An 8,611-nucleotide genomic window follows, 5' to 3' on the forward strand; every position below is an offset into this window, starting at 1 on the left:
CAGGTGCGAAACGAACCATTCGTATAACAACGGTACGCAGCATGTGATTAATCCTCCTCGCTGCATGTTTCTTGAATGCACAGAGTGATAAGCATCCGCAAGCAAGGTTGGAACTGGATTTCCAATTAAGAAGATCTTAATTGCGTTGATGTCGACGAAATCGTTAATGTTAGGGAACAAAAACAATCCGTAGATAAGCAAAGCCAAGATTTCCTCAAAAGCGCTCATATCTTGGATGCTGACGAAGTACCGAGCTTGATCAAACAGGAATTTGGAGGGCAATCCTTGAATTCCTCCTCTACTCACCATATGAGTTCTAATGTCGACTACGTTCAAAGGAGTAGTTGCAGCAATGATAATGTCGTCAGGATTCTTTTCCAAACCGGAGTACGGATCTTGCGCGTACACGGGTATTCCAATCAGACGAGAGTACTCCTCCAACGTAGGCATGAGTTGATAATCTGGAAAGGTGAAGCAGTGATACGTTGGATCGTAAAACTGTACCAAGGTGGGAAGGATCCCATCCACAATGTTGGTATTGAGCAAAGGCAGAAGTTTTCCATACTTCTCCTTGAAAGTCTGGGGGTTGACCACCAGTTTTCCGAGCTTTCCCAATTCCTCGACCTGGGGAATCTTGAAGGTGTATTTCCTAGCTCTCTTTCTTTCGTAATCCATGGTATAGATCCTTAAGTCCTTTCTCCGTTTCTCTCTTTCTATGAAGTTTAAAACGTTCGTTATTTAGTTTCCTTGAAAAACGACTCGAAAAAGACTCTTTTTTTTGTTTTAATTATTATGATGAATGATGCATGAATGCATGAATGCACACACAAGAGTTTTAAACAAACATGGCGCTAAAGGGTATAGTGGTCATGAAGTCAAAACGCAAACCTCGCCCCAATGGTAAACTAAGGATAAGGATTTTTGTACCTGTAGAACGGGTTCTAGGGGTCTCAGAGTTTTTGCTCAACCTTAAAGATACGTTGATTGGTATCTATAAGAGAGTTTTCTCTAATTGTAGTATCTGCGTGACAATTACTTTCATAATCACCGCTCTACGTCCTAAAAAAGGCTTTAAGTGGGGTTAATGTGTTTCTAGGTCCTCCTGGTACAAATCAGTCTCGGAATGCACTGGCGCAGTTAATCACAACCAGCCAGGCAAATCCCAAGAGTAGACTTGGAAACCAAGATTAGAGGGTCTTCACCGGGAAGACATCCTCCATCCTATCTTATGTTGCACTCAAATCCAGGAATAGGATTTCTCACCACAAGGGGGAATCAAGCCCTTTCCCGATACAGAATAAACAAAATAAACAAATATAAATGCAGCAAACACATGATATGACACAGAGGTTAGGCAGGACCTCTCTTGTTTGCGGGGGAATTTGGCATCCCTAATTCCTCATTAGGGCTGGACCAGCAACAGGTCAACCATTGGTTTGGATGAAAAACCAAGGTTTTTAACACTTATATCCCCAGCAGAGTCGCCATTTTTTCTGTGGTGTCGTTTTTTTTTACCTCCCCGTTTCACTTGGGAGGACGGCACGCTAGACCCTTCACGTGAAATTTGGAAGGAGAATGCGCCCGTGGTGGGATGAATTTTATTTCAGTTCTTCCTACGATATCACACGAACTTTCTTATTGTCCTACGAGTAAGAAAGGGAAAAAAAGATCTCAACTAAACCCTAGGAGTTTGCTAAGTGTGGGGATTCACCTATACTAGAAATTCTGGAGTCCGGGAGGTCGATTATACATAGGGGTGGCAAAACGGGCCGCCCGCCCCGCCCGCCGCCCGCCCCGCCTTATGCCCGCCAAAAAACGAGCGGGGAGGGCATGCCCGCCAAGTAAAATGGGCATCAAAATCATGCCCGCCCCGCCAAGATGGCGGGTTGGCGGGCGGCGGGCTTACCCGCCTATTTTTATTTATATTTTTTTAATAAATTAATATACTTTTTTTACCTTTTAATTAAACTTTTCACTTATATTTTAAAAAAATTTTTTATAAAAGTAATTTTTTAACAAATTTACTCTAAAAAATATTACATATATTTATAAATAAATGTATAAAATAAACCATCAAGAATTGCAATTACTAGAATTAACTAAAAAAAGAGTGAGTTTTGGAGGAGGAGCGGGTTTTGGCGAGCGGCGGGCTTTGGCGGGGCGTGTATGGCGGGCGGCGGGTTTTGGCGGGGCAGGCTTTGGCGAGCGGCGAGCCTAAAATCCCAATCCAACCCGCCAATTTTTGGCGGGTGCGCGGGCGGCCCGGCGGGCCCCAGCCCGTTTTGCCACCCCTAGTTATACATAGGGAAGTGTTTAAACACCCTACATATCTGTAGTACTCTACAGGAACCTTCTCTGTGTCTAAATGTGTTTGTGCTGCTAATGATTATTGGGAAATTTTCTCCTTTGTATTAGGAGAAGGAATTGAATTGAATAAAAGAAAGACAGACAGACTGAATGACTATTTTTGGTATTTTATTAGCTCGCTGAGATTCCTTGTGAACCTCATGCCTACATATCCCTAATGGAAGTCAGAGCTTAATGTAGTTCGGGGAACTAATTAATTATTAATTATTTTTGGGTGCCTTGCTTGAAGCTCAAGGTTGAAGCTTGAATTAAATCTCTGTTTACAGTAAAGAGACATGAATTTATCTTTACATAGAGGTATTTCTACTATTCCACCACAAACATTAAAAGAGTGACAGAAAAACTGAATTCATTTCATTCAAGAGGGGGACCTTACTTGTGTATGTGCAAGTATACCAGTCAAATGCCTCTTAAATGAAAGAAAGATGCTCATCCAAATTAGGGAAAGTTTAAATGGGAGACTTGATAATTAAAATGAAATGATGTAATGTTTGTTTGTTTGAATGTGGTGAGATAGAAGAAAGATCTCTCTATAGAGATAAGCTATGTCTATCTACTGTATAAAAGATTTTGATTTTTTAACTGGCTTGTATGAGGCCCAAGCTTGAGGCTTTTTGATTGATTGATTATTATTATGACTCTGGGAGAAAACTCCACTGGGGGTTAATTTACAAGAGATTTTTATGTTCTGTACAAAGCCCAGAATTGAGGCTGACTCTACTTAGGGAAAATCTATTTTGATGGGTTTTATTTGGTGTTCTGTACAAAGCCCAGAATTGAGGCTGACTCTACTTAGGGGAAATATTATTTTCTGCCTTGTATGAAGCCCAAGGTTATGGCGGACTCTTAAATAAACTGAGTATGGATGACTCTATGGGAAAAGATCCTAGATGTTAGGAATCTTTGACACACGACATATGGTTTATCTGCCTTGTACAAAGCCCAAGGTTGTGGCTACTGAATAATGAAGGACTCACTGGGGGAGACTCTATTATCTGCCTTGTACAATGCCCAAGGTTGAGGCTGACTATTAACAGGGGAGTTTTATTGTTTTGGTGCCTTGTATGAAGCCCAAGGTTGAGGCTAACTGTTTTTGTTGAATTTTGACTCTATTGAAGGATTTATTTATTAAAAGACTGTTTTTTTTTTGGAAGCTAACCCTTTCCAGGGATTTTGACTCAGCTAGAGAAATTGTCTGTTAAAAGACTGATTTTTGTCATGTTTTTGGAGGCTGACCCTTTCCAGGGGTTTAACTCTTTTGGGGAAATTATCTCCTAAGAGAAATGAATCTTTGGTTTTTTTAAAGAAGTGATTTTGGAGGCTAACCCTTTCCAGGGGTTTTTATTAAGATGAAAGAAATGATTTGGAGGCTAACCCTTTCCAGGGGTTTTGATTAAGATGAAAGAAATGATTTGGAGGCTAACCCTTTCCAGGGGTTTTGTTAAAAATGAATGGCAGAAAGATTATCTAGTGAGACTTCTTGTTTAAAGCCCAAGATGAAGGCTGACACTGACTGAGGATAAACAAACATGGATCCTAGACTCTGCTAAGGAAGATTAATGAAGATAAGGGTGACAGAAACTGTCCATGTCTCTCATTCCAAAAGGTGTACTCAATGTGAAATTGAGACAAACTTAGCTTGTTTAAAGTCTGGTTTAAATTGGAAGAAACTCACCAGGCTATGTTAAAAGGTGACTAAAGACCTGTTCCTATGTTTATAAGAAACCTGATGGGTCCTTGTATACAAGCTCAAGAGGAAGCTGGAAATGCTTTTAAGAAGCCTGTGGGTCCTTGTACAAAGCCCAAGAGGAGGCTAATCGAGGGTCATCGAGGGTCCTTATTATAGCACAAGAGAAAGCTATGTAGTTTTGAACTTATTTTGGCTTTAAGCAAATGGGTAAGAGGTTTCACCGGGAATAATTCCTCTTTGGGTGGATGTGTCCTATTTTGGGATTCTAAGGTTTTTGCCAAGATGTTTCACCGGGAATAATTCATCTTGGGGGTTTGAACTACAGATCTCTAATTAGGAAAGAGCCTTCACCGGGAAGACATTCTCAATCCTAGGTCATATTCCTATAATATATATATATATATATATATATATATATATATATATATATATATATATATATAGTTTAACTGTCCTAGGGTTTATACTCAAACGTAGTTCTAAACTAATATATATGCACAGTGTATATTTGACAGTAATTTAAATAAAGACTGTAAATTGAAAGCTTGTAAAGCCTAACCTGGATGGAGTGGAGGCCTTTGAAGAAGTATGTACAAAGCCTTACCAGTAATTTTTTGTTGTTTTGTTGATAACAGTTGAATATTTATGATAAACAGTTAATGGTTTTGAAAACAGAAGAAGTGAAGATGGACAAAGGTCACATAGGTATCTGAAGAGTTTCACCGGGAATAATGCCCTTCAAATACCAGAAGAATGTTTTGAAAACAGAAAGAAGATTTTGAAAATACAGTTTTGAAAACAAGCTAAGAAGAGAAGAAGGTGTTGGGACTTACACTCTATTAGAGGCCCATTTAAAAAAATGATTTACTGTTTATGAGAAACAGTTGAAAATGATATAAGGTTTTGTTGTTTGAAAACCTTAATCATCTGTTTAATCAGAGATTGAAAACAGTTTTGAATATTGACAAAAGTCAACTTAATTAAGGCAAAGATGAAATCTATACCTAATTAAGACCTAAATAATTAGGGTTTTATCATAAAATTATTCACAAAGTAATTAGGTTAAACAAAAATAAAATATATATTTTAAAGTATTTAAGAAACCATTTAAAACATACTGTTTTAAACCTAATTAAAATACATGAAATAAATAATATTTTTATGATTTTTTTGATTATTCATAAAATAGGTATATTAAATAACAAGTGTGTGAAAAATGAAGTGAAAATGAATTAATTTGATAGGTTAAATAATTGTGTAAAGTTGATAAAAAAATGGAAGAAAAATAGTAGTAAAAAATATGGTTTGGTCTCACCAAGGGTTGAACTCACACCCTATAGGTCACACACCCAAAACCAACACCACTGAGCCAGCGCGCGTGTGGTGATAGTAAGATGGCTTCATTGCAATTCATATATTGTTCAAGTGTATAGAAGCAAAAAAGAAAATAAAATCAAAAGGTCTGAGGCGAGGGGGATTCGAACCCCAGACCTTGGGCATGAGGAGACTAAGAGCGCATGTGAGGCCACTGGGGCAAACGATGAATTCGTTTGTAAAACACAAACCATTCAAAATAAAATAAACTTGGCCCTCAGATTTGAAAATGGCGCCACCCTCCATCTTCGTCTTCAACCTCAAGCTCCAACATTTTTGAAATTCTAATTCTCTCAAATCTCAACCAATGGCCTAGGTGTAAACATGAAACTTGCTCTAAATTCACTCACGACTCTGAATATGTAACTAACATAAATTTATATTAACTATATCTAACTAATTTACCAGAAAACGTGAAGAACCCTAAAATTTAAAAATCCAATTAAATGGCTATACTTGAAGATAAATGAATGATGATAGAGGGTTTTCAATCCTCTGATGATGCTGAAAAAGATAGAATCGAGCTTTATCACAAAGAGTGCTTAAATTAAAGAGGTGGAGTTCAGAAACTTACCTCTGAAAATGGAGGTCGTGAGGATGGTAGAGAGCACCTGAGCTTGTATGAATGATCCCAAAAGCTTCCTTGGGACTCAGTGATGCTAACTGAATGCTTATTGTAACTTCAATTCTCCTGAATTGCTCCATGGACCTCCCTCGATTTGAGCTTCAAGTGGACATGGAGAGTGATGATTCTTGAGTTACAGACGAGCTGCAGCCATCTGAACAGCTTCACTATGACCAGAGGAACGTGCCTGGATGCTTGACCTTGCTTGGAACCTCCTGAATTGCTCTGTGGTCCTCCAACTGCAAGTGCTCCAAAGTGAAAGCAACAATGGTGTTCCTCCACTTACAGAAGTGATCCAGGTGCTTGGATCACCTCAAATGAACTCCTTTGAGATGTTAGAATGCTTACTTACCAAAGATAAGCTCTGGTTTGAAGAAAACGATTCTTCTTGCCAAAGAACTTTGAAAAACCAATAAGCAAGAGGAGAGAAAGAGAAAGCAAGGAATATGGTTGCTTTGGTGTGTTTTTTGAATGAGAAAGAGTCCTCTATTTATAGGCAATTGATTCAGTACTGATTGAGAGAGTGAGCTTGCTTAATGAGGGAGTTTTGATTTCTTGGCCATGAAGAAATTCAAAGAATCTTCAAAATGTAATGATGGCCAAATCGAGCTAGCTCCCTATCTATTGATCTTATCTGGTATTGGGGAACATTTATGATGCAGAGGAGTGTTCCAATTGGTTGGTGAGAAGATTCCTTGGGTGATTCATCAATTTGCCATAAATTCACAAATGTATTCATTACATAATCACATGTTCTTGTTTTTAGAATCTTCAATTCTCATGTCATGGTAAAAATGAATGCATGGCATGTTTTCAGATGTGTTATGGGTTGTGTAGCATCCATAAATGAGGTCATGTGCACAAAATTTCAAAGTTCAAAAATGAGGCATGACCTATAATTTCACTTCATGAGGCCAACTTTGAACAAGCATAACTCTTAGCTCAAAATGAATTTGGAGAAGGTTGAGCACAATTTGGAAAGCCCTAAACATCTACTTCAAATCATTAGTTTGGGGTTTCTTCAGAATCATTAGGGAAATTTGTGAAAAATGAGGCCAAAGTTGGAAGAAAACTAGGTTAAAAACACTTAGAAAATTTTCCAAGTGTTTATGACCTAAAACTTCAAAATTCCCAAATCTCTTAAATGGTTGATCTTTTGAAAAAAGTTGCTATGTAAGATGTTGTTTTATTTTGCAAGATCTACAACTTTCATGTTGGAAGTTTTTTGAGTTGTGTAGGTGAAATTTTGAGTTCCCACAATGCCCTCAAAAACTCTAATTCCCGACTTTTTGCTCCTTGGTGAATCTCTTTGAATTTCTTTGGTCAAATGAATTTAATATCCATATATTGATGATATTGATCTTTTAAAGTCATGGTTTGACCAAAAATCTTAAAAGTCAAAGGTGATCCCATACAGTTGACTTTTTCTTGATAAAGTGAAAATTTGGACTTTTGTGTAGAATCAAGATCTTCTCCTCAAATGAGTGATGTAAATGGGTTATATTGAGGTAGTAGAGGTTCTTGAATCATGTCTTGAGTTTTGGATCCATGCCCTGATTAAATGTCAACTATCCAGATGAATTAGGTTAAAAACCCTAATTGTCGACCAGATGAAATTGGTGACTTTGGATCTTGAATTGAGGTGTGATGTCCAGTGGATTTTGTCATATGAGCTATTTGAAGATGATTGATGTCTTTGAATGATCCCCTGGAGCTTTTTAGGGTTTCCCAAAGGTGATCCCTGATTTCAGTCCTTGATAGGCTCAAAAACCCTAGTCTGGTGACCTGAGTAAATCTGTATTCAGAGGACTGGGTGTCTAATCAATCATAGGTGAGAAAATGAAGCTCTTGAGTCCTATGATTATGTTAGAGACTAATCCTTCTACTGATTGATCCTTTGCCTGAGTTTTCTTGTCTTCGAACATCCTCGATTAAATGCCAGATGAAGAAGTGACTGCTCTGGGTACTTGCTTTGACCTGATGAAAATCCTGAAGATATGTCATCTCAGGGGGGTCAAAAATTAGGGTATGACACCAAGGCATCCTATATGGCTCAATATATCTCACATTATCTCTATGACAAGTATCAAGTCTCAGCTCAAAGAATTAATCAATTGTGGGCAAAGTAAAGTCAAAGCTCCTGATTTTTTGTCAAGATACTTATATTGAAGTATCATTCACCATTTGATCAAGAATTGATCATGGTTCATCAAGGAAAGATCAAAAATCAACAAATCAAAAAGTTTCTAAATTAGGGTTTGTATAGGACAAAGTCAACTGAACTTTGACCAGCCATAACTCTCACATGGAACATCAGAAATTTTCCATCCAAAGCTTATTTTGAAGGAAATTTGATTCTCTACAATTTTGTCTCTCACATGCCAAGTCTAAAAATGCTTCATTTGAGAGATATGGACCAAAACATTATAGGTCCTTTTCAAAAGTCAATAAGAAGTCACTTTTTTCAAAAGGACATACAAGGAGCATGGAAAATCATTTTGACATGATACCAAGTACACTGGTTAGTGGACTCTTCAGGGTTTCTAAAAAGTCAA

This window comes from Vicia villosa, linkage group LG2 (genome assembly GCF_029867415.1).
Source record: "Vicia villosa cultivar HV-30 ecotype Madison, WI linkage group LG2, Vvil1.0, whole genome shotgun sequence".
Taxonomy (NCBI): domain Eukaryota; kingdom Viridiplantae; phylum Streptophyta; class Magnoliopsida; order Fabales; family Fabaceae; genus Vicia; species Vicia villosa.